Here is a 27796-nt window from a genome sequence, read left to right as displayed (position 1 = left end):
GTATTAAGATCCTGCAAACCTTGCAGCCCACAAAAATGTTATTAAAAAAAAAACTATGCACCAATATAAAATAGAGATTTTAAAAAACATTTCTTTTTAAAATTTAAAAAACAAAAGAAAGCAGACATAGGGATACGGAGAAGGAGGTGGTTTCTGTTAAAGGATTAAGTAAGAGAATGAGGGTAAAAATTACTGCATGGACAGGTGATGCAGAAAGTCTTTAATCAATGTTAGCTTTTTATTACCATGGGGGCTTCTGAATTCTCAGGACTCAGAATTACATGTGCATCATTCCACTCCTGAATTATTGAATAGGTAATGTGTATTCAAAATCAAAACCAAAAGGTCCCAACAGTGTTTACAGGTAGAAGAAAAGAATCAATGAAAATATTATGACTTTGGGGTTCTAGCACTGCCTCACTTGTACAAGCATGCTGATATGAATCTGCAGTAAATATAAGGATGCAGAAGCTGAGGCTTGAACAAGTTAACTCAGGTAAGTGACCACATTTTTCTAAGCCTTAGTTCCCCTGCCCCCGCCCCCATTTGACCAGGGCTGTTGGAACAGTTAGCATGTAAACACTAACTGAATACATATGCAGAACATAATACATATGTAGAATACTGGGCACACAGCAGGTACAGTTAGCTTACATTATTACCACTGTCCAAACTCATTTGAATTTTCAGAGATTTTCAGTGTGTTCACAATGAAAAAAACAAAGCATGTTCCTCAGGAGGGAACATTCCACAATCGTGTGTTGCGAGGAGTTGGACGAAGGTCACTTGTTATGAGCACAAACCAGGGAAACATAAGGAAGTGTTCAACTGATTAAATGCTCAGTACAGGGCTCAGCCTTGCTAACTCCTTGGCTCAGTCTTCAGGATTCCAGAAGATGCAAACAAAGACACACTGATTCACTCAAAACAGTTCTTCATACAAATCTGAGGATGTAGCCAAAAATCAGTCCATCAGGATTTATGAAGTGTGCTCCCTCCACAGAGCCTGCAAGTCGAGGAGATCCACAAGCTCCCTTTAATCGGCCCTCTCTTCCCAGAGACCGCTGCAGCACCGTCCTTCTGCTGTTACCACTCTGATGGAGAGTCTTGGGAAATGAGAATTTAATTTGTTCTGTGCTGAACTTTTTCTCATGGGGCAACTTTACAAGGAACGAGCTCTCTCTGCTTTCCCAGAGGGGAAAAGCATCCCCATCAGTCCCACTTCCTCAAGTTCTGAAATAAATGAAAGCTTTGGGGTATTAATTGACAACAGGGCCTTTTCTGCTAGTCACCCCAAGATAAGGGCAGCTGTTTCTAGAATCGAAGTCCCTCATTAACTGTAGATATCACAGTAACCCGCCTCTCTGCTGTTAGGGGGCTTGTGTCCAGCAATCTGCCCCTTCCAGAGGTAACTATGACCACCTGGCACTTCAAAATGACTACAGATGCCTCAAGGGACAAAGCTTGTTGGCTTGGCTGGGTCTAAGTCAGTGCTTCTCAAACTATCCATGGTGGAGAACCACGTTTGACCTTATTTCTAATCCATCATGGACTAATACTTTCATAAAACACAATGAAAATGAATTGCTAGAAAATTGTTTATTAAAGACATAAAATGCAAGCCAATGCTTTTATTACTAGAGTAATCAGACCTAAAGTTACTCTGTCAAATTGCTATAAAAACTTTAAATGTTAACTCACCATTTCTGTATCTGGTCTAGTCACTGTTCAACCATGAACATTTACTTGAAACAAAACACAATACCAACCAACCCCTTTTCCCTATGAAATAAGATGATGTATTTAACACAGTGGTTGGCACATAGTAATTGCTCACTGAATATTAGCTATTACTTTCGCTATTCTCTCTAGGCTGGTGAGAAGAAGGGGAAACATTACCCAAGAGACTGAGATGCACATTCGAATTCCTCCTCTTTTCCTACTGACCCTGGACAAGTGTCTTCACCATTCTGGGCTTTAGTTTCCAAAATTTGCAATACATAGTGAGATGATCTAGAATCTCACATCTTGACCAACAACTTATGAACTGAACTGAAACCCAGATAGAAAAAAAAATTGGGGTCCCAGTACACACTCATAAGGGCTTCCCAGGTGGCTCAGTGGTAAAGAATCTGCCTGCCAATGCAGGAGACTCAGGCTCAATCCCTGGTCCAAGAAGATCCCATAGAGAAGGAAACAGCAACTCACTCCAATATTCTTGCCTGGAAACTCCATGGACAGAGAAGCCTGGTGGGCTACTGTCCATGGGGTCGCAGAGTCAGACACGACTTAGTGACGGAACAACACCCCTCCACACTCACAAACATACACTGAAGCAGGCAACGGCAAGGTTTCATGGAGTAATATTACTTTACCACAAGCTATGCACTGCTATTTTCTATTGTTTTATATTTATTGATTTTAAATAATTTTTAAAGATTATTTTAAAAATCTTTATTGAATTTGTTACAACATTGTTTGTTATGTGCTTTTTGGCCTCGAGGCATGTGGGACCTTAGCTCTCTGACCAGGGATCAAACTTGTATCCGCTGCACTGGAAGGCAAAGTATTAACCACTGAACAACTAGGGAAGTCCCTCGTTTTATTTTTTAAATGCTGGTCAACACACATTTCTCCAGTACTCTTGCCTGGAAAAGCCCATGGACCAAGGAGCCTGGTTGGCTGCAGTCCATGGGGTCTCGAAGAGTCAGACATGACTGAGCGACTTCACTTTCATGCATTGGAGAAGGAAATGGCAACCCACTCCAGTGTTCTTGCCTGGAGACTCCCAGGGACAGGGGAGCCTGGTGGGCTGCTGTCTATGGGGTCGCACAGAGTCAGACACGACTGAAGCAACTTAGCAGCAGCAGCATCAACACACATTTAATCGATTTCAAACCCACGGTGTTTGAAAAATGGTGGAGTAAATGAGCTCCTGGGTTCCTATCCTCAACAGTACACTGATTGGGCTAACAACTAGGAAGAAGGTCCCTGTCAGTCTATGACTTGGTCTATAGGTAGGATGAGTACGCTTAAAGGCAGGTGCATCTGCAAGTTTTTGTTTTTTAAGCCAGCTGGTTCTGCACTGAGATATTCTTAGTCAATCTATCAGGCACAAAGAACAACGGTCAAAGATGTGGACTCATACCACTGGGTAATTACTTAACATACTGGTAACAAGGAGTTAACTTCCATCTACCCTCATGCTCGGCACCTTCAGGCAAATGTGCTAGGAGGTGGGTTACTGGGAAATGTCCTTACTGGATTCTGCTTTTTGGAGAAGAGAGAGGAGACAGTAGTGGGAGCTAACAGGCTGTTGGAAGTGTTAGGACTGAACTAATATTCCCAACTCCTTCAACATGGTATAAGTGGCAGTGAGGGGGCTTATTAGGGAAAGAAATATCAACACGCAAACTTCTATCTAAAGGGGCACTTTATAGCCCTTTCATCCTTTTAATGAATAATTTTAACTATTTTGATTTTCAAATCAGTGAACATGAAACTTTTATGTCCAGTTATCTTCCACTTTTGTGCTCTGAAAACCTCCCCCTTCCTTGTGAGTAGTAAGGGCCTCAAATTAACCTCTTACCAAGTTGAGCCACCAAGCATTTCATTTTGATGAGGATTTCAATAATCAGTACAAAGCTCTGTACCTTCTCCAGCTAAGGGGAGGCCTAAAGCTCCAGGGGGTGGGCTGGAAGAGTCAGCCCACTACCTTCCCATGCCCCGGCCTCACCTCTTCTCCTTGAGCTTCCTTTCTTGGTTGGTTCCTTTCATGACTCCTGACAGTGAACCTGAGAGCAGGTTCTGCTCAAATGACATCTTTCCAATAAGCTCTGCATCAAATGGGGCTCAGAAGTTTCAGAAAGGGTTCCCACATGGACCACCCCACCTTGCTGGGGGTGGGTTTTCTGACTGGCCAGAGGCTTATCCTTTGGGATACCATCCACAGCCTGGTTCACTCCCGGGACCCACTCATAGGATGTGGGGGTGCTCTCCTGCAGGGCACTAGCCAGAAAACGTAAGTCCTAAGCTGCCTTCTTTATTTTGGTTGCGCTGGATTTTCACTACGGTGTGAGGGCCTTCTCTAGTTGCAGCATGCAGGTTTCTCTAGTTATGGTGCTCAGGGTCAGTTGCCCTACAGATGTGGGATCCTAGTTCCCTGACAAGGGACTGAAACCCACATCCCTTGCATTGAAAGGCAGATTCTTAACCCCTGGATCACCAGAGGTCTTCCCAGCCACAACAGACTCACGTGCACTGATCATGGAGTCCAAGAAATTCACACCCTTGTGCCATCCAGTTTGCATCTCTTTCCTCCTCCTCCCCCCACCCCTTCTCTCAGCTTTGCAGAGTCTGGGTGTGGGGAGCTCTTTATGGCACAGCTGGTGGCTCACCAACTTTCAGACAAAAGATGAGCTCCAAGGGCAACTCAGCTCTGAACGAGGCTCTCTCCCGCTCCTGGTCCTCTGTTTACAGGGATGGGTGTGAGCGATCAGGGCCATCTGAGAGCCGCTTCTGTCAAATGGCACCTTAAAGTTTCACAGAAAAATGCTTGTCACAGAGCTGCAGTTCTCTGTTCACAGAAAAGTGGGGATTTTAAACACCTTTTTAACTGTGGACTCTTCTCACTCACTCTTAGAAAACAGGAAGGACCCCACTTGGCAAATCATACCACGTTAGGTTTCTACTGAGTCACATAGCAGGTTCTGGGCCAGGCACTGTGAACACAGCAATAGATACAGCCATGGTCCCTGCCCTCAAGGAACTCACAATCTAATGACATGTTACACACACACACACATACCCCACACGTGCATTTATGTAGTTCAGCTCTAACAAGTACACTGAAAGAAACATACAGAGTGCCACAGGACTGGACACAGATGGGACTGTCAGGAAGGGTTCTCTGAGGAATTAACTAATCAGAGACTAAAGGACAAAAGATAACCAGGTGAAGTGAATGGTAAGGGTGCCTCAGGCAGAAGGAAATGTACCACGGGTGGAAAGAAGCTTGATTCCCCAGACAAAGGATGGGCCAGTCAACTGGGTACAAGACATGGGACCAGAGAGGTAGGTGGAAACCAATTTATATATAAGGAATTCAAGCTGAGAATGTTCCAGGCACACACTCTCATACTTGGCATTCCCTTCCAATAGGAATCTTCAGTAACGGAGCTTGCTAAGGCCAACAGTCTTGATTTCAACAGCATCAAGGAAGCCACTGGAGGAATTTAAAACATGTCATGATCAAATTTTTTTAGAGGCAATTATAGGTAACAGCAGCCATAGTGGATGGGGGAAGGTGCTGTGACATATGTTGGCTTCCTTTTCAAAGGCTCATTTACTAATCTACACTCGAGCAAAGAAGGTAGGATTAATATCTATTAGCTTAGTTTCTCACAGTTTTGTTCTAGATTCATACCCCTACTCTACCACTTACTAGCTTTGTGTGCTGAAGATCTTCTGTGAGCTTCCTCAGGTTCTTCAAATATGAAAAGTGGAGAACTCTTTTACTTTGAAGATTTGAATCCGGATGAAACTGGAGCCTTGGTATATGCACATTCAACATACACTGACTCATCCTAAGCAAATAATCCTGACAACTTTAAAAAAAGGAAGTCCTCTTCTAGCCTATTAGACCTAATTACCTGCACAAAGTTCTATATATATAAACCATACAAGACTGCTTAAAATGCATTTACTAAAATGTGGCAAATTTTATAGTATTAATTTTGCAGGAACCAGTGAATGATAAAAAATGAGGAACATTTATGTTGACATAATTCTATACATTATGTAGTAGACATGCTAATTAGATGCCCATGATGCCCTCCCCATATAAAGGGTGTTTATATTCCCAATGACATAACTTCCCAGAAATCTAGTCTATCAATCTAACTTTGAGAATGTCTGCCTTCCCAGAGGATCTAAACCTCTGTATTAAAAATACTGTGATAGCTGGAAAGGTGTCAGCACTGTACCCCTGCATCTCAGTCTGATGCCGATGACAAGACACTGAGAGCAGACCACAGGTAGACGTGACAGGTGGTTATACCATCCCTTTCTGTGGAACCTTGGGGCTTGGGGCTTTCCTGATAGCTCAGTTGGTAAAGAATCTGCCTGCAATGCAGGAGACCCTGGTTCGATTCCTGGGTTGGGAAGATCCATTGGAGAAGGGATAGGCTACCCACTCCAGTATTCTGGCCTGGAGAATTCCATGGACTGTATGGAGTCCATGGGGTTGCAAAGAGTTGGACATGACTGAGTGGCTTTCACTTTCTTTTCTATGGAACCCAGTTGTGGCCTCTAAAGTCTTCTCAGCAAAGTGTTCTAGGCAGTACCCCCACTGACCCTAAGATACTCCTGGTCCAAAGATACTCAAAGTGGGGGGAAAAAAAGCAAGCAATGGGAGTCTAAATAATATGTCTGGAATTTCATTTACAAAGAGACTGGCAGAAAATGAAAATGAATTTCTCACCACACTGGATCTGTCCTCTACAGCTTCCCACTTTTCAGCATCACTATCCATCTCCTCATAATCTCATGAAAAATAAAAATACAGTAACAGTCCAAATGCATAAAACAAGGCATCATCAGCTTACTTTAATCCATTTCAATTATGTGAATTGTTTCAATATATATTACATTAGGGGCATTCATTACAATGCAAACCCCCTTCAACCAATTTAAGTATAAGAAACTCCAGTGGAGAATGTTCCAGGCACACACTCTCATACTTGGCGTTCCCTCCCGACAAGAATCTTCACATCATGTTTTGAATATGGAAGAATAAAACAAAGTGGTTTTTGATGTCTCTATTACTCCTGTAATTGCTGAATTAAAAACCTGTGTAGTAAAAGACTCTTACGGTAATGGTGAAAATCAACTCTTTGGCGAGGATTAACTGTAAATATGAATCCAGTGTTATAAGGGAGCAATTTTTAGGGGGGAAAAAACTCTGCATGAAATATAACACAAGAATCTTGCTGCCTCAATAAACAATTGATTTGGAAGAAGTCAGTTTAATGGTAGTACAACAGATGTGCGGTGCCTTTACAGTTGGTTGGTTATTCAGAGAAGCTCAGAATGGATTATATGAGGCACAGCAAAATACCTGAAATTGGCATGGCAGAGGTAAGAGCTAACTCTCTGCTCCAACTTTGGATGATATAATCAAGGGTTGGGGTCTACACTGGATCTGGTGGAGGCCATTCTTACCATCAAAATCTGATTTCCAGAGCATGAATCCAAGTGAGAGCTTTGTGAGGATGTGGATGCAGTCCACAAATGATGCCTTTTACTGAAGGCTAATAACACATGCAATCACTTAGGGAAGGGTTTTACTGTCTACTTTTAGTCTCTTATGATTTTACTTCTCTTATTTTCAAATTTAAACACATAATAACAAATAGGAAAAATATTTCATGATGGAAAGCAAGCTATAGAATGCTCCTTTTAATCAGGCTAAGAAGAGCTGAATGACAAGTCCAGTTAGGATTTTATTAAAACTTTATTTTAAAATATTATCCTTTTCAGACACTACTTCTACATCTTGAGAATAAGAAATAATGCCTAAATGTTTCTTTGGTCATCAAAATAATCATACACACACACACAAAATGCATACAATACAAACTATAAACACACACATAAAATTTCATCTTTACCATGACTCCAAAGCAGGAGACAACTGAGGCAACTGGAGCACAGAAAGATCCGGTGAATGCCACTGCTGGGCGTACACCGTGAGGAAACCAGACTTTAGAGAGACACGTGTACCCCAGTGTTCACTGCAGCATTATTTACAATAGCTAGGACATGGAAGCAACCTGGATGTCCGTTGGCAGATGAATGGATAGGTTGTGGTATATATACACAATGGAACATTACTCAGTTATAAAAAGGAACGCATCTGAGTCAGTTCTAATGAGGTAGATGAACCTGAAGCCTATTATACAGAGTGAAGTAGGTCAGAAAGATAAATACTGTGTATTAATGCATATATATGGAATTTGCAAAGATGATACTGATGATCCTACATGCAGGGCAATAAAGGAGAGACAGATGTAGAGAACAGACTTTTGGACTCAGTGGGAGAAGACGAGGGTGGGATGAGAGAATAGCACTGAAACATGTACATTAACATATGTAACATACATGACTAGTGCAAGTTCGATGCATGAAGCAAAGTACCCAAAGCTGGTGGTCTGGGACAATCCAGAGGGATAGGGTGCAGAGGGAACTGGAAGGGGTTCAGGATGGGGGGGGCGGTGACACATGTATACCTATGACCAATTCATGTTGATGTATGGCAAAACCCGTCACATTATTATAATTATCCTCCTATAATTAAATTTAAAAAAGTGATCTGAAGTAGACAGTGACAATGGTTATACGAATTTATGAATATACTAAAAACCACTTCATTGTATACTTTAATGGTGGGTTTTATGGCATATGAATTTCATTTCAATAAGTATATTTTCGTGAGTCTGGGTGAACTCCGGGAGTTGGTGATGGACAGGGAGGCCTGGCGTGCTGCGATTCATGGGGCTGCAAAGAGTCGGACACGACTGAGCGACTGAACTAAACTCAACTGAAAAGAACTGAAACGTAAAAAAGAGAAAAAAGAAAAGGTGTGGTGAGTTGCTCAATTTCACCAGAAAAGACATAAAAGCCAGCAAGAGGTGCACCCTCATCTGCCTACTTGCTGAGGCCTTTTTCTCACTCTGCTTTCAGCACTCTGTTATACTTCCTTTTCTTTATATTTTACAAAATTTTAAAGCTATGCTATGTCAGAAACTCTGGAAATATGTCTAACAGTCTACAGATTAGAGAACTTTAAATGCATAAAGACATGGGAATTACATTTTAATTGCTTATTTGAAACAGCAATTATCTTCACACTGAAGACTGTCTAAAGAAGAAAGCAATCAACTCAGTCCTGTCATTGGCTGCAACAGTGCTATTACGTAGGCTTTTTTTTTTTTTTTTTTGGTGGTGGTGGTAAAACTGACATAAAATTTACCATTTTAGCCATTTTAATGTGTACAGTTCTGTAGTATTAATAAGTGCATTCACATTGTGCAACCACCACCATTCATCTCAGAATTTCTTCATTTTCCCCAGTAACTCCGTTAAACATAAATTTCCCATTTGCCCCTTCCTCCAGCCCCAGGCAACCATCATTTCCCTGGCTTTATGAATCTGACTGCTCTAGGAATCTCACGTCCTTCGGGGTCTGGCTCATTTCACGTAGCTACCATCAAGGCTCACCCATGTTGTAAGTGTCAGAACCTCCTTCCTTAATAACATTGAATAATATTCTGTTGTACATACACACATTTTACTTATCCATATGATCGTCAACACACACTTGGGTTGCCTCTACCTTTTGGCGATTGTGCATGCTGCTGTGAACACAGGTGCAAAAATGTCTGATTCCGTTCATTTGGGTGCATAACTGGAAGCAGAAATGCTGCATCATACGCTACTTCTATGTGTAATTCCAGGGTTCCCATTCTCACACCTCAACTGAAGAATACAATGAAAACACCAACCAAACACACTTTGTATCTATGTTTCAAATAAAGCAGCAGAAAAACACCATTAGACTTCTCTTGCATCACTTCTTGCCTAACCTGTTGGGAACACCCTGCATCTATGAACTGCCCCTAAATGCCAAGGACTTCTCAGGTAGGCCCTCTGTAGTTCACATCTCAGGCTGAGCTCAGGCTTTCCTGTTGACAGGAAATAGGACCCAGTAAGGTTCAGTCTGTAGAAATGCAGGAGTGATTCCAAACTACACCCAACACTCAGCTCCGTAACAGCCCATGGGTGTGGACCCTGGGGTCAAGGTCCGCTAAGTATAAAATCTGAATTTTTCTAAAACCAGTAATGGGAAAACAGGAAGATCAAGGAAGGTGGTGAAATCCCCACTAAGGCCAATGATTGCACAACACATCACTCCCTGAAGCATTTTTTTCCACCTGCTATAACACTATAAATTGGGAGTGCTTTGTTACTTGAGAATTCACCAATCCCAGAACTTTCCTTTCTTAGAAGTTCTTCCAGGGCTTCTGTCAGAAATTCCTTTTCTGTTTAAGGGAGCAGGACACTCCAAGGAATTTCAGAACTGGTAGTATAACACACAATCGGGCAGAACTGTCCCTCCCTGTAACTAATCAAAACCACAGTCAGTGTGCAGTCTGAAGAAACCCTGAGTGTATGCAGACGTGGAGGTCGAGGGTCAGACGGTGGTCAATGCCACACGGAAAGCAATTCAGGGTCAATCAGGTGTGGCTCAAGGGGTTCCTCCAAAAACAGCGCCTTTGGTTGGGGAAGAGGAGGGTCAGAGGACTGTGTGGACGAGCAAAGGAACATGGTGACCAGGAATGTCTGACTGTAGGGTGGGCAGGAAATGGAAGCTCTTAGGCCTCTCTACTCGCTCCCAGTCACCTTTCTTCTAGCCTCTGTCCCACTGAAGGACTTGATAATAAAACAGGCTTAAGACATCAACTTGGCTATGCTGCATACTGGGTAGTTTCTGTACATTAAAGGGTCACATATATAATTTTTCCTTCCCTGGCTCTTCTTGACCTGTGGTGGCAGGTCTTAACCTCAGCAGACTCTATATTCTGTCTTTGCCCATTGCTTTGGTTTCTATACTAGGCAGTTATCCACGGAGTGGGAAGGTTAACAGGTACAGATGTGAGCCTAGGAAGATATTAAGAGGTTTCTGTTTAGGGCACTGAAGCTAAACTACATGAAATTACCTGAGCCTTGCAACAGACTATGACGTAACTAACACATAATCAGGTCATGTACTCTGATCCTTGTCTGCTGCTGTTCCACGTGTACAGCTTCCTTGACAGTCTTCAGGGAGGAGGGATATGAGAAAATCTAGGTTCTCCAATAACCCCACCTCTCACCCCAGAAGTACTCCAGGATCCAGGCTGAAGATGTGAGCTCTGTTCAATGTCCTAGTCTTTTGTGCCCACCCGACGCTGGGCTGATATTCAGACCTTCACAGCCCTGAAACTGACATATTCTAGATGACACTGCAGGGTACTCCTTAATTATTTGATATAAGTAAAATTATTTACATTTTATTTTCATGTAAAGATGACAGCAGAGGCTTCCCAGGTGGCTCAGTGGTAAAGAATCCACCTGCCAATACAAGAGATTGGCAGGAGACAGGAGTTTGATCCCTGGGTCAGGAAGATTCCTCTGAAGTAGGAAATGGCAACTCCAGTACTTTTGCCTGGAAAATTCCATGGTCAGAGGAGCCTAGCAGGCTACAGTCCAAAGGGTTGCAGAGAGTCAGGCATGACTGAGCACACACGCCCACAAACGCAAAGGTGACAGCAGCCATAACATGCGCGTTCAACACGTATTTTCTGAATTAGACTAGATCTTAAAAATTCCTTAAAGACAAAGATGGGATTTTATTCATGCTATAATGTGAATACCGTTCAACACGTAGGACTTTTTTCTCCGTTTAAGCTAAATTTCATTTTGAACATCCAATACTGATGACATCAAGCTAATTTGATTAGGTAACTTTTTATGTTTATAAAAGTGGCACAAATGTCTCTGATACTAATCCACACTCAGCACTTACCTAGCATCAGTCTCTTAAATGTTCCAGAGATCTTAATGATATGTCCAATCAGTACCACAGAACAGACTACTACCCAACTCCTCCTCAGCGTCGTATCATGAAACAAGGCAAAGACAGATGGACTACCCCCTGGCTCTAGGGAAGGACCAATGCAGGGACAGGGTAGCGGGCTTCTGGGTCCCGCCACTGTTTCACAGGCCATCCTTCGTCTTCTGTCTTCCTCCCCAGGCACGGCGCGGCTCTTCTGATGGAAGGCAAGATGGCTGCCATCCTTCAGTTATCACAGTACTGTACCTTTAGAATGGACAGCATCAGCACTGTGATAACTGAGCCAGGGCAGCCTGTCAGTCTCTGCGTCGGCCGGCAGCATCCTTTCCGGGTGGCTGCAGGACTCCCTCTGAAGGCTCCCCAGGAAGTGAAGGACTAAAAGATCCCCTTCTGGAAGGTGGGGAAGCAGAAGAAAAAACAGGGTCACAGCCCAGTAACTGGTGAGGCTGAAATAGTAAAAGGGCCGGCTAAATTATATTAAGATGAATGATGAACATGTGATTTATACATATTAATAATGAACAACCACGAATACATCAAACATGCTTTCTGGCTCTATGTGACAGCGTTACCTCTACTGAGCATGGATTCACTGATTCCATTTTCCTGACCTCAATCATTCATGCAATAAAAACTTACTGAAGGTCTACTATGTTTCCAGATATCTTCTGGATGTCCAGGAATTGAAGGTAAATAAGAAACAGTCCTTACCCTCAAAGTGCTCATAATCCAACATGGCAATAATACTTCACATCTATTGAACATGCAGTAATTTTCTATGTGCATTCTGCTTTGGTTTTCACAAGAACCCTATGGGATTGTCAATGAATCACTCATTAATTCATCACAAAAGGATTCTGGAATAGGTTAGACTTCATTACCCCATTTTACAGGAAGAGAATAAAAACCTAAGAGAGGTTAGGGACTCCCCTAGCAGTCAAGTAGTTAAGAATGGGCACATTCATTGCAGGGAGCACAGGTTCAATCCTCAGTCAGGAAACTTAAGATCTCACATGCTGTGCAAGAAAGCCAAAAAAGAAAAAAAGAAAAAAAAAAAAAACCCGAAAACTGAAGAGAGGTTAGGTGATTTACCTGATCACACCACTGGTTACACTGAACCTGAGTTCAAACCCATGTCAAACGATGGAAGCTGGTGCTTTTTTCTCTGCCCTAACCCAGCCATTCAACTCCATCAAGTGGGTGTTCAGTTTACACAATTTACGCAAACAGAAAGATTCTGAAAACGTCTACTTTCAGGTTAAAATTTTTAGTTTTCTCAGTGTCTCAGGTCATGAAGCAGGAGCTTGTGGGAGTTTATGATTTAAGAAGAAATACGCATCAGCCCCCCCACCCCCTCCCGCAGAAAGACTTCTATTGTTCTTGCTTTGAGTGCAAAGAATGTACTCAAATTGATGACACTAATGATTACATATTTATATCACACCTACAGGGTGTTTTTCACTATAGTTAATGTCAATTCTACAGTTTTGGTGAAAGATTGCTAACATCCTTTGGAATGCCTTCTAAAAAAATCAACATATACACATCACTTGCTTTGAAACTACCTATTACCTTTAAGACGTACCCTGAAGTCATCTTCAGGGATGATGTATTTTTAATAAGAAGTACAAAAAGATTCTCAAACTGGAATTCAAGCTTCAGAATAGTCAACTCATTAAAGCCATGATTCACTCATTTTTTTTCCATGTCAGTCATTAAGTTCTCAAGTTATTTCACTATGAGTGGAACTTGACAGATGTTTGAAAAATAACTGTGTTTTCAATTAGGCATTTGCTCGGTTTCAAAGACTCCATTATATGCAAATTAGATATCAGCACTGTACTTCAAATAAGTCAAAGAGATGAATCAACTCTTTAGATCAGCAGAGGTCAGAAAATAGTAGAGTACAGTGAGCCAGTTCAACTGTTAACTTTATACACTATGAAACTGACTATATTTTCAGAAAAGGAATATCCAATGAAATAATCCACCTGCATACAAATTAAAACAACTCTCTAAAGTGCAGAAATATCTAAAAGTTAAAGAAGTCATTGCCTAGGTCTTAGCCAGCTGACGCAATACAGAGTTGAAACAGGAGAGGGCAACGAAGATTAAAAAAAAAAAAAACTGGATTCCCTTACCCTAAGGTTACTGGAAATAGTTGCATATTTTCACCCAAATTATAAATATCTGTTACATGAACAAAAATATTGTGATTATTTCAGAATAAAATTTTAGATAGCTGATACATCAAAGAAGATAAAAAGATTACCACCTAATATTTCCCAGCCACAGTTCTGGTGCTGTCGGCTTTGGAAAACATGAATACTTCCTCTGAGATACTGGAGGGTAGGTAAAGATGGGAACGCACAAATAACTCTGATATACTTAGTAGTTACTGGACCATTCTTTGCAAACAGAGTGGTAGTGCAACTGAACGTCTAAATATGAAGTCGACAAGTATGAACTTAAAAGTCTATAACGGACTGCAAAGTTGAAATTCACTCTATTAGTCATGACCAAAAATTAGACAACTAAAGATTTTTGGTGCAAAAAGTAAAGAGTATTTCCTATTTCCTTATTTTTCCTCTCATTTCTTTTTCACCTAAATTGGGTGGAAGGGGCAGGGATACAGCAGGGAGCCAAGGGATCAAATAATAATAAAAAGCAAACTACCATTAAACTGTGAATCACTAAATTAATATTTTCTCAGAATAATTCTAAAGCAGTTTCAAGGAAGCAAAAGTATGAGTTTTCAAAATTGTATTTTATAAATACTAATAAACACTTAAAAATGTTTTATTTCTCTTGGAAGTTATTTCTTCTACATGTGCATTTAAAAAAGCTAAATCTACCAAAAACATTTGTCAATAGATACTTCTTTAAAAAAATTGAATTATTTTAATTTTAAAACAAGTGATGGCAGGTGCTCATGTTACAGTACAGAAGTTTACTGCACAGTAAGAGGGAGAAAGGAAAAGTAAAACGCGTTCCCCCAAAGATCAACCTGGTTTTAAACTCAGTTCTTCTATGCTGAAAATGATACAACTGAGAACAATTTCTTCATGATGAATGCACCATTACCATCTAGAAAGTACTACTGGCAAACTGGTATACTAAAAACACGGTTTTAGACCTCACGGAACACAAAAAATATGTCATGTCTCATATCAACGGAATGAAAATGAAAACACGATGATTTTGAACTTTTAAGTATCTGATTATATATTAAATAAGTGAAGGTACCATGAAATGAGCTGCTGGCATGCAAAATATTTGACAATACTTAAAAACTAAAATAGTTCAAATAGGTTGCTTAATTTAAATCCACCCGTCTTTTACTGATTGTTTTCCTTCCCCAACTTGAAAACTACCATCCAACTTGGTGACATTACAAAATGTGCAAATTTGACCCAACTGTCAAGATGTAAAAATGTACTGTCAACAGAAGATGCCAAATGTCAACTACTGCTTTGTCTGGAGGAGAGAGAACGTATATTTGTGTTTCATGGCAAAGCTTTGCTGTTAAGAGTGTTTAAAAACTAAAGTGGTGTCAAGATTAGTAGGAAACCTGGAATGAGGAGGCTACATATTTTTTTTTCTTTCTTTAGGAGAAATAAATCAGCTAAAACGTCAAGGAAAAGCCAAGGACAACTGCCTGGTGCCAAGTCAGCCCCAATTCTCACAGAGAAGCATTAACTGGGACTAATTACAGAGGGGGTGACATTGTTTTAGCCATTCCAAGCACTGGACTCCAAACAGTCACGCTCCATAACCTCAGCAGGTCACGTAGAAAAAAGCTAACACAGAAGCTCTATATTCGGTAATGTTGAGACAGAAAGAGGAATGAAATGATAGGGATTTTAGCCCCCAAAGCTCCAGGAGACTAAGAATCTATAAGCAGCTGGACCATCCTGCTTAATGTTTGATAGAATATAGTATTCTATTCTATGGGTCTTTCCCCTTTACACATGTACTCAGCATACACACTTGTAGTCCAACTATCAACTTCATTCACTTTTGGATTTTGCTTAAGATTTAATTTTTGCCCCAGATTTTGGATTTCAGTCTGCTCACAAGTCAGCTTTACTTCATTTCACCTTTGTTATCGTATTTTTTTAGAATAACTAGTTAGAAATATACCAGCTAACTTCAACATGATCCACCCCTAGCTAACCATCTCTAAAAACTCTGGTCATCTTCTATTAATCTGTGATTTAGCAGATTCAGCACTGCATTTAGCAATGCTGGGTCTTACTTCTCAAATTCCCGTAACTGACAGCTGAAGGGGGGCCATACCAAAGGCATGCACTGACCTCCACTTCTAGAGCCTTGGGCTGGTGCGGAAACACAAGCACAGTCCTCTCCTGCAGAGTCCACCACTCAGAGCTTCTATTCCTACATCTGGAAAAGGAACACATTTCTACTTGTAACACACGGAAAAGGAACACGTTTCTACTTGTGACACAGGGGTACTGCACTCATTATGACGTGCTGGATCTTAAACTGTGATTTACTTTGGTTCTGTTTACACCTGATTTCCTCAAGTCTACCGTCCTGTTCCTGAAGTCAGAGACTGTTCTCTTCATGTCCCTTCACAAAATTAATCACAGTCCTTCCCACAAAGTGCAAGCTCAACAAATACTTGACTGATTCATGGACAAACTTCTTCATTTTTCAGGGATTCTTTAAATAGGTTATCAACAAAAGTATATACTGAACTCCTCGGTCTATATGTCAACAGGCAAGGTACTTGAAAGTTTGTCATCTGTAAAATGAGGGGATAGTACTAAACGCCCAAGTCCCTTCCAGTGTCTTTACTGAACCTCAATAGATAAAACCAAACTCCAAAGATATCAACATTCCATTCAGGTCAACATTATACTTTTTTTGAGAAAAGGGGTCAGCAACTTTGTGAGCTTGATTCCCACCAGTGGAGCTATGATGCGGGGGCAGAAGTAAAAGCAGAGAAAGAGAAAATTTTAAAAAAGTGCGTGGCATCACTAAGATGTCACCAGGTGTCACAACTGTAGCACCGAGTGCCACACACGCTTCCCTGGTATAGTTTTGTATTCCCAGAAACCTTTTACAAAAGCAGGTCTGGCCCAATATGTGGGTCTCTACATTTTCTCATGATACCCCTAACCAGCGCTTCCAATACCCTGGACATTTTTACCGACCTTCCTGAGCGGGGCATGCCTCCTGCAGAGAAATCTGCAGGGCCGCCACTATTATACTGTACTTGTACTATTTAACACTTTCTTGTACTATAATAGTAACTCTTGGGGGTCCCCAAATCCACATGAAAAATAGCAGGGCAAAGTAAATGGTTGACTAACATGAAATAACTGTATTTCCTGCAGTCACCTCTTTGGAAATTAAAACCAAGAAAAAAAGGAGTGATATCATGGACCAGTGCTGTCCCAGATAAGCAAAAAGCAAGTCATGTTTGCAACCTTAGATACTCCAGTAGTCACATTAAAAAAAAAAAACTAAAATATAAACAGGTTAAATGACATTAACAACATATTCTCTTAACACAATACACCCAAAGTATTTTCATTGGAACATGTAAACGATATAAACATTATTAATGAGACATTTTACTTTTTTGTACTAAGTCTTAGAAATCCAGGGCGTATTTACACTTAACACATCTCAATTCAAACACTAAAATTTCATCAGAAATAATCTGTAGATTTCATAAAATTCACAGCTTAAAAAGTAGACACATACGCCCAACTTCCAAACATAATGAACTTTTCCAAAAAACTGAACACTAATTTTTAATTTAAAAACCAGTTCCTTATCACCCTAGCCAGATTTCAGGTGCTTGACAGCCTCACGTAGCTAGTGGCTACTGTACTAATACAGTTACAGAAGATCCTGTCACCTGGATTTTTTAAAATCAGAACCCTTCACCCAGCAAGTCACTCTACAGCACTCACTGGTTACTCAAATGATGTCAGGTATTTTCTGCCCTCCTAATCTTTAAGTTGTTAATACGCCAGTGATGATCACTTATTAAGAAGCCCCTTCTAAAGAATGAACAACTCTTTCAGCTCTGAGAATTCAGGGAAAAATAAAAATGGAAACATCATGAGTCAAAGATACCAAGTTAACTTTCAAGGTAAAGGTGGAAAATCCTGCCATCATTATTTCTTTGTCCAGGATATTAGTCACCCTGTAAAAGTTACAGGCCTTGTTTATAGTAAGCCTCTCAACTTCCATACTCACCGCAGCTGTCACTGCATCCTCAGATTCCTTTCCTTCAAGTGTTCCCTCCTACCCCCCACCAACCTCCTCTCTCTCCAGTAAAATCCCTGAAACACATTCTAGGAGCCCCTCTTTAATTCATTCCACAAAGTACTTGTTACTGTTGACATACTGAAACACATGAATAATTCAATAAATGAATCTCAAACTATTCAATTAATCATTCATCGGCTTAGGTACTCAACTTATCTTGGGAAAAGCTTTTCTGAATACACATGGAAAGTATCGCCAGATCCTTCCCCAAAGGAACCAATTACAAACACTGCAGCTTTCTCTCTGCGTGTCAAAGTTCAGTGTTTCTCCTGCAGCTGACTTAAAAGTTGATCTTCTAAAAGGAGCTGGATTCCTAAGGTAGTTCTATTTTGAGCCTTCTTCCTGTTCTGAAGCTAAAGTTGGAAGGGCTTAGGTGGTGATGTCATGGAAGGGAGACTGCTGGCTTTCATTGAAGGGTCTCCTCCAGCAACTCTGGGGGATGCTCATAAAGGGGACCTAAGGGAGAATGTACACCTCTCATCGCTTTCTCCCCCTCCTTTTTGAGTCCCAGCTATTCATTAGCCAGCAAGAAAACAAGTTCAAATAAGCGTGCAAACATATTTACATATTGTAATTGTTAAGCATCTCAAAAATGGAAAGACTGAGAATGAAAATGTCTCACACGAGGGAAAAGGGGTGACATCTCTTTTTCCACACCTCCATCCCCACCTAAATATCTATCATAGGACTACAGGCAAAAATGGGGAGCAGCTAATAAGAAGAATAAAGAGATTATAAATGCTGGAGGGTTGAAGAGGAAACTGCTGTTGGGGATACTCAGGACAGAAAGAAGACCCCTGGGTCCCTTCTCTTCCACTGTTTCCTCCTCCCTTTTGGAATGGTTAGATTTAGGGCAGGGTGTGCCTTCTGCTTGGGAGGCGTATTTGGCTCCGGAGAACCAAGAGGGGCCAGGGTGGGGCCCAGAGAAAGAGAGCCAGAAACTGGTTACTCAGGCCAGATTCTAGACTAAGCTCTTAGCGAAAGAATAGAGGTGGCAGATTCCATCGTAAGACCCACTGGGGAACGAAGAACGCACACTAAACCCAAGGAGATCACTTCTTTCTGTCTAAACCCAGCAGTTAGTTGCTGGTTGTGAGCTGCAGGTCCAGAGGCAAGAAAAAAATCCCGATACATCTGTAGACAACTTGCAAGGGTGGGTGGGGGGATGGATGTGGCCAGCGCAATCGGCAGGTGAAAGCAGCACTTTCTGGCCAATTCTGGGACAGGAGGGCTGGTTAACAGCTTTGGGAAAGCTGGTCGGTTTTTCAGCTCACCTCTCCTCCAAAGCGAGGAATAAGCACAGGTGTGGTCCTTCTCCAAGAAGGTGGCAGCTGGCCTGCGGGTAGCTGAGGGAAAAGATTCTTCGGAAGGGGTAAGGCAGGGGTTACGCCCATGGGGTCAGCTACGGCCGGGAGCAGGCGATCTTCGCCAAGTCCCCTCCCCCTTCTTGAAAAGCGACCGAGACCGGCATAAATTACAGCCACGCACCCCTCCTTCCCCAATAATGCTTCTAATAAAAGGAACAGCCTCTCATGCCTACACACACACAAAAAAACAACTGCAAGCTCTGGTTGATGGAAATAAACAGGTGAGCCCCGAGAGGAAGCGGGAAAAGATCGGGGATGCGAGCACGAACGTGCGGAGAAATCAAGGCTTCCCCGCCCTCCCCGCACACCCCTCCCCTCTCGCCCCGGAGAATCTGCGTGGCAGGTTGTAAGCTAAAAATGCCACTCAGACAGACCCCCTCATCTCCCCGCCCCGCGCCCACTTTCCCTCCTACCCCAGGGTCCGGCGTCCCGGCCTCGTGGTAGCGACCAGTGCCCGCGCCGCGCGGGGCTCACCCTCGCCCCGGACCGCCGCCGCGGGGACTCCGGTCTTCCTCTCTCCTCCCTCCCTCCTCCTCCTCCTCCGCCTCCTCCTCGCAGACTCCTCCCGCCGGATCCTTCATGTAAACAACATCCAGGCTCTATTTACAGTCGCCGCCGGACGGCAAGGGACCCACGCCAGCTGCCTGGAAGCAGGCGGGGGTGGGGGAAAAGCGAGTGCGCAACATTTACACACACCCGCCCCGCCCCTCCGCGCCACTGCCCCGCCAGGGGGCCGGAGCGGGACACCGGGGGTCTCCCCGCGCCCTCGTTCAACCTGCGCCGGTCTTGACACCCCAGCGAGAGCCAGAGGTAAACCGCGGAAATGCCGATGGGCGAGGTCGCCCCCCGCCCGCCCCGCAGGGGAAGAAAAAAAACCAAAAACATCCCAACCACAACAAAACCAGCCCAGCAACACCCCAAGTCCGTGCGGGGTCCCAGCCCGCCCCGAGCCTCCGCCCCGGCGCCCCGCCGCCTACCCCGAGGTGGCGAGCTGCGTGCAGTCCCCCGCGGAGGCTGCAGGGCGGGCGCCGGGCAGCGGCGCGCCCTCAGCCCCAGCCGCCGCCGCCTGGCCCGCCCCCCGCGCGGCCGCTGAGCCGGCCGAGCCCCGCGGCGGCGTGTGCGTGTGAGGGTGCGCGCGTCGCGGCGGGCCTCGCCGGAACCGCTCTCCTAGCCCCCCGGCTTCCCGTGCCCTCGGGCGGGCGGGCTCGGGCGCAGCGAGACCCGGCCAGGAGCTGCCCGGCCAGCGCTCCACCGCGCCGCACGGGCGCGCACACGAACGTAGACACTCGGCGCACCGAGCCCCGCGCGACCACACGTCTCCCGCCGGCGCCGGGCTCGGCGCGCGCCCCGCCGCCCCCGCGCCCGGCACGCCGCCCCCACACCCACCTGCGCCCCCGGGGGGGTCCTGGACCCCCCCTTTCCTTTGTTCTTCCCGCTATTTGCATGAGGATTATCTAATGACGCAGCAAGGATACAACGTGCTCGCCACAACGTGACCGTCGCCATTTTTCTGTTTTTATTCTATCTCTGCCATGTGATAGATGAGGGGGGGTGGGGGTTGGAAAAGAGAGAGACTGGATTTAAAAAAAAAAACAAAAACTTCCGGGTCTCTTGACCGGGAAGGGAGAAAAACAAAAGGGAGACGAGACACAACTCCACGGGAAGGATGTTTGTGTTTGTGTGTGTGTTTGAGTGTGCACGCGTTTGAGCGCCCTTCCTTCTGCTCGGAGAAGGGAGGCTCCCGGGGCGGGTCCGGAGCATCCTCCCACCTAGGGAGCCCTCTGACACCGGTTGGTCCAGATCGACCCCTCTAGCCTTGGCGGTTGCGGGTCGCGGTCCCACACCCTCAGCCAACGCTCTGCGAAGCTGTCAGCTTGGTCCATTCTGGCAGCCTCCACTTGCTGGTCCACCCCAGAGCTCGCGCTCTCGCTCCCAGGCGTGTGTACCTTTCTGGGTTAGGTGCAAAGAAGTCTCACTAACATGAAGGAAGAAACGATCAAATTTAAAGGCTACCGTATTTCCCAAGTTTTAAAATAGTTTGCATCCCTGCTGTTGTGCACAACAACCGCGTGGCAACACTAGGCAGAATCTAATATCAGTTTGAATCTTTCCTTCCTCTCTTTCTTTACCCCCTTTTCTCTCTCATCCCGAAGCGGAACACACCCTTGTGTGGTGTTCCGAGGGGTTTGTCAGGAGGGGACCGACCTTTCCTCGTGGATTGACTTATTTAGAAAGAAAATCTTAATAAATGGTTGTTCGGGGTCACGGAGCATTGTTTAAGAAGACGGTTGCATGGAGCAAGGTGGATTCGCGTTACACTCATGTCATTCACATTCAGAGGGCGTGATAGTTCATTCTCTCCCAAGTCTCGTGTTCACGGGCTGCTGAAAAAAAGTGTTTTGGAACTCTGCCACATTTTTCAGTGAGATAGAGAATTTTGTGCTTTTGTTTACTATTGTATTTCCTTTGGGCACTTTCACTTTTGTTTCTCTGGAGTTTTCCTTTCTGGTTTCTTGTACTGTTCTCAATTCAGAGCAGAAATGGACTAGAGCGAACAGGGTTCCTCACTTCTCAGGCAAAGACATTGAGGCTCTGAGTAGTGACGGGAGTTGCTCCAGGTCACACATTTAATTCGAATAATTGAGCCCTGCTCACCTGATGTATCTGTTGGGGGGGTGGCGACGGAGAGTGGGGGAGGGGGGAGTTGACGACGTAGAGCAGCAGTTCTGCTTTGTGAAATTCGTATCCTAGATATTAAAGATGGAGAACACTTACCAGATCATTCACGTCTTAGGACTGCTGTGAACTGATTGCTTCTTCAAACCCCCTTTTCTTGTTCCTTGACTCCTGTTTATCTGTTCATTCAGGTTCTGCTTCACCTTTTCATGGGAGAGTTTGCTATCTCACTGAACAACCTTACATGATTGCTATGAATTCACTTTATTAGAATCACAGAGATGACCACTCCTTTGGGCACCCACTGTGTCCTTTTTATATTTATTTCGTGATTCCTTTCACATTTACTGTACAGGACAGCTGATGTACTTCTCTGAGCAAGAGGGTCAGGACCATGCTCCTATTATATCTCCCATGTTTAGCACCCTGTCTGGCAATGATTGAGCATATAAAGGTCTGAAGAGGATTTTTTTCATAATTACATCCTGACAATTTCTAGGAAATTCCTTCCGTGTTTTTGGTGAAAGCAGAACACTGGAGGTGCTTTTTGATGCTTACACCTCCACGGACCATTTTTGGGCAAGCAAATCATTTGCTATCTAAATTTTTTAATTTAGTTATTTAAAAAAATAATTTATTTATTTGGCTGCACTGGTTCTCTTTGCTGCGGAAGCTGTCCTCTAGGTGTGGCAAACGGGGACTTCTCTCTAGTTGTGGTGTGCTGGCTTCTCATTGCAGAGCCATGGGGCTCTACGGCCCTGGGACTTCAGTAGCTGCTGCATGTGGGCTCAGTAGTTGTGGCTCCCAGGCTCCAGAGAAGGGCTCAATACTTGCGGTACAGGGGTTTAGGTGCTCCGAGGCATTTGCGGTCTTCTCAGATCAGGGATTGTACCTGTATTGGCAGGCATGCTCATTACCACTGAGTCACCAGGGAAGCCCTCAATTAAAAAAAAAAAATCAACTCTTATCTCCCCTCTTTTTAACGTATTTGGTTCCTCATCGTCAGATTCTATCCAATTAATACAGTTAATTATGCCAACACTTTGAATTTTGCTTTCATAGACTGCAAATGTTGGTGAAGTTCAAACTGATTTTACCCTGCTCAGCCTGGAATTAAATGATCAGAGGCAGCATTCTTTATGAGACTCTGATTCTTCCTGGAACCCAGTGAACTAAGTGAAGAGGCTGGGTTGAGCACACTGAAGAGGGCTGCTCAAAGATGTCAGTACCTGGACAAAAAGTGTATATTTGCAACTTTAAAGGATTGGAGAATAGTTAGTGTATGTAATTATACTTACAGCTTGCAGGAAGGTCCAGACTGTCACAACGGAGCTCAGACGAATCTAGACTGATGAGGTTCCTTTGCATATCTGAATATGAACTGTACGTGTTCATCTGGACAAGACAGAGAAGTTGGTATTACTGACTGTAACAGCTAAAGTTCGTATGTTTCAATGGGTGCTTCTGTATTTAGAATGGCTAACCAACAAAGGCCTACTGTATAGCACATGAAACTCTGCTCAATGTTATGTAGTAGCCTGAATGGGAGGAAAGTTTGGGGGAGGATGGATACGGGTATATGTATGGCTGAGTCCCTTTGCTGTTCACCTGAAACTGTCACAACATTGTTTATCACCTATGTGTGCCTGTGTGCTCAGTTGTGATCAACTCTTTGTGGCGCCATAGACTGTATCTGCCAGGCTCCTCTGTCCATGGCATTCTCCATGCAAGAATACTGGAGTAGGTTACCATTTCCTCTTCCAGGAGATCTCCCCCACCTAGGGATTTAACCTATGTCTCAGGTGGATTCTTTACATACTGGGTCACCTGGGAATCCCTTCATTGGGTATACCCCAATACAAAATAAAAAGTTTTAAAAAATAATAAAGTTTATATGTTTCATCCCAGATAATATGTATGATAATAATTTTAAGGGCAACAGTATCAACTTCTAGCAAGGTGAAGGTAAAGCCTAATTACATGTAAAGGCACATGCTCACTTAAATACAAAGTTAAACAGAGGAAAAAGGAGCACAGCTCAAAAACATAAGAAATACCTCTATATCTCTTGTCTTCCATATCCATATGCTCACATCATTATACTCTTCATCAAACTTAAATCCTCTGGGATAACTACATAGCTGCTGATTAAAGAGAGCTCTTATAGGCACTCCAACAATTTTCTTTCATTTCTCTAAATACACACTTGAAAAATGGCAGTTCTTGGTTTGTGAGATGAACTTTGGAATCGGGTACTAATCTCAGCTCTGCCAATCTATTAACTGTGTCATCCTGGGTAAATTATTCATCAGTTTTGATTCTCTATTTGTTTACATATAAAATGACAATTACAACACCTACCTCAAAGAGGAGTTTTAAGATTAAAATTTAATCAAATTGTAATATATGCAAAGACCTCACATGGTACTTGGAACAGAATTTTTAATAACAAGTATCTGTAATAATTTTGTTATTGTATTTGTATTTACCCGATACACTTTTTAGAATTATTCCATCCCTTTTGGCTTCTTGCTCTTGGCCCTTCAACAAACCTGCCATTGATGAAAGTCCTCTGACTATGAAGGTAAATAAGCCCGCTTTCAGGTTCACACGTCAGCCTTGGAAAAGATCCGTATGCCAGTAACTATCCTGATACTGGAGAACTGAAGACAAATACTTGGTTCATACCACTTTATGATGATCTACCTGAGAAATATTTAATTAAGATCTAATTTATTAATATCCAGGCAATGACAATACTTGTGGAAGCAGTTAGGAAGATGCCAAAAAGCAAAAACAAAAACCCAAGACAAAAACATCTCAAAAGAAAACTCCACACATCTTCACATAAATGAGGAAGATTACATTTAAAACTCCATCTAATCAGCATCAGATTTTGAAAAGCTTTCTGCAGATTTTGAAAAGCTTTCTGGTCCAGTAGAAAAGGCAGTCTTCTTTTGCATTCATGTGAAAAATATGCCAGGTTGTACCTTTGAAGTAATGTTAGACAAATGTAGTTAATAGGAAGCACTTCAGGTTGTTAATTAATTAGATCACTCTAATCAAGAACTATTTTCTGAGAAACTTATTCCCAGCCTTGGGTCAGATGCTAAAGAAACAAATATGGTGAAGATAGACTTTGCCCTTAAGAAAGTCATCCAACAAGTGTTTATTGATTACCCATGGGATAATCAATGGTGAGCAAGACATGAGCTAACTAGTGGGAGACTGATATATATATATACATATCTTTCCAGCCTCCTCAAGAAGGATGTGACAGATACAGGGTTTGAGAACAATAAAATATATATTCCCTTCCCCACTTCGAAAGGTGTTTTTTATTCCTTGAAACAAAGAGTAGCTCTTGAAAGAATACATTGGTCTCTGTAGTCCATGAAAACCTGGAAATCTCGCTAGCGTTAGGGAGAATTGTGAAGTGAGCAAAGTTATTTTCAGTTCTCAAACCCAGGCTATTTAAACAGCTTTCTGGTCTCTCAGTTCCTATCTTTCTGAACTGTTTTGTTATTCAAAGGACTACTACAATGGTGATTCTAAAATATAAATCCAATTATATTATTCCCATGCTGAAAATTTTTCTTGGCCTCCTATTATCCGCCAAGCATGGCACACAGAATTCTTTAAGATCTTGTTCCGTCAAGCCTTCTAGCCTCATCCTCTCTAAGACCCACATGTAGGGGTACCAGATGTAGTAAATAAAAATACCGTCTGCCAAGTTAAATTTAAATTTCAGATAAACAACAATTTTTGGTATAAATGTGTCTCCAATATTGCAAAAGATACACTTACGTGAAAATATTCATTGTCTATCTGAAATCCAGGTTTCAGTGGGGCATCCTGTGTTTAATTTGGCAGCCCGCCCTACTCATGCCAGACAGATGAATTAACTTGCCGTTCCACACTGGTCTCTTCATGCCTTCATCAGTTCTTGAGATCTTCTCCATCCTGCCCCTTATCCACATGATATTCTGCTGCTGCTTCTTGAAAAGCCAGTTGTGGGCTCTGGAATTCTGCAAGTATGAGCTTAGAATCCAGCAGTATGCTGTGGATGGGCCTGGCCACCTGTGTGCCTTGTTTAATATCTGGGCTTTTGTCCCAGTTCCTCTTCATCTTTTCCATTCTCCCTCCTGAAACTGGAGTTCTGCCCTGAACCCCAGTTTACTTGGCTAGGACCCACACATGGTTTTTCAACCTTGCCAATTTTCTCCCTGGGGCTGTGGGGCTAGATCCTTTCTCCCAGCTGCTGGCTGGACTCCTGACTAAACTAGATGGATCACTGAAACCTGTCTCAGATGCTGTCGCCTTCCTGTCTTGCCTACTACAAAGGCTGAATAAGAGCCTCAAATAAGATGAAGTTTGTGAAAGTTCTTTGTAAATTATGAAGTCTCTAGGATGGTAATTTAGATTGGAGACGACTTGCAAGCTCTTTACCTGGTCCTACACAGGAAAACTTCTCTCTAAAGTGCTCTGGATTTCCCTTGTGTCTGCTCATGCCTGGTGATATATAACGCTGAATACGATGTGGAAATTTTCCAAATGTCCTCTAATTTTGATGAGTGCATTCAACCACTCTGGGTATTATATTATAAATGAATCTAGAGCAGTGGCTTTAATTTTTAAAATTTTAATTTTATAATCCAAGATGCACTTCTTCATAACAGAAGCCAAAGTCTCATGAACTATGTCATACTTGGAATGTGTGTACTGAACTCTGGTATTTTCTGCTCTATTTCATTTTTTAAAAAATTGGTTGTGTGTGTTGTCAGTCACTTTAGTTGTGTCTGACTCTTTGTGAACCCATGGATTGTGGCCTACCAGGCTCCTCTGTCCATGGGATTTTCCGAGCAAGAATACTGGAGTGTACTGCTATGCCCTCCTCCAGGGGATCTTCCTGACCCAGGGATGGAACCCATGTCTCCTGCATCTCCTGCATTGCAGGTGGGTTCTTTGCTGCTGAGCCACCAGGGAAGCCAAAAATTGATTAACCCACCATATTAATTTCATAACCCACTAATAGGTTGTGACTTGCATTTTGCTAAGCACTGATCTGCACAAGTCACTGAGGTTTCATGTATTATCCAACTGACCAGGACAGCTGTCAAATGTCTACCTCATTTGGTGCAGTCTCCAAAAGGAAAACCTTGCCCACAAAAGGAGTTGAGGTGACCTCACTGAGGTAAGTCAGAGTTGCCCCTTTTTATAAGATCAGTAAGCAAAGTACTGCAGCTGGATTTTTTAACCTTCCTGGGGTTAATATACAAAATTTCTGGCAAGGCCAATTATAAAGAGGGATAGCTCAAAATTATTTCAAATGGCAACAACATTCATCTTCAAATAAAAGGATATTGTTCTGGGGTGGGTGGGTGTGTGTAATTCTTTCTCAAACTAAAAAAAAAATATTTCTGGTTGGGCAAAAGAGACTGTTACATGTCTGAGATTCCACACTGATTTTTACAGTTAAATGTAAATGAGCACTCTCCCTCTCTGCTATGATTTTTAACTCTGCTGCTGCTGCTGCTGCTAAGTTGCTTCAGTCGTGTCCGACTCTGTGCGACCCCATAGATGGCAGCCCACCAGGCTCCTGCGTCTATGGGATTCTCCAGGCAAGAGTACCGGAGAGGGTTGCCATTTCCTTCTCCAATGCATGAAAGTGAAAAGTCAAAGTGAAGTCGCTCAGTCGTGTCCGAATGGTGAGCAGGTTAATCTGATGTTCAGAAACTGCACAACAGTAGATTCCAGAGAAAATAAATAC

The 27796-nt window shown here is 42.9% G+C and overlaps 1 protein-coding gene and 1 long non-coding RNA gene across 2 annotated transcripts in view; one reads left to right on the top strand and one right to left on the bottom strand.

Annotated features, from left to right (window-relative positions):
• Positions 1-71: 71 nt before the first annotated feature.
• LOC133244470 (uncharacterized) lies at positions 72-19742 on the bottom strand. Its single transcript, XR_009735411.1, has 2 exons — positions 15991-19742; positions 72-12064 (listed from the first exon to the last, which is right to left on the bottom strand). It is a non-coding gene; the product is annotated as an uncharacterized LOC133244470 (long non-coding RNA).
• A 294-nt stretch (positions 19743-20036) lies between these two features.
• The window catches only part of AK4 (adenylate kinase 4), a 160383-nt gene continuing 152623 nt past the window's right edge, over positions 20037-27796 (top strand). The window contains exon 1 of the mRNA XM_061411717.1: positions 20037-20160. The gene's annotated coding sequence lies outside the window, so the exon portion shown is untranslated. The remainder of the gene's footprint in view (positions 20161-27796) is intronic.

This window comes from Bos javanicus, chromosome 3, assembly GCF_032452875.1.
Source record: "Bos javanicus breed banteng chromosome 3, ARS-OSU_banteng_1.0, whole genome shotgun sequence".
Taxonomy (NCBI): domain Eukaryota; kingdom Metazoa; phylum Chordata; class Mammalia; order Artiodactyla; family Bovidae; genus Bos; species Bos javanicus.
The sequence above is the reverse complement of the archived record's forward strand: the minus strand, read 5'-3'. Positions and strand labels throughout refer to the sequence as shown.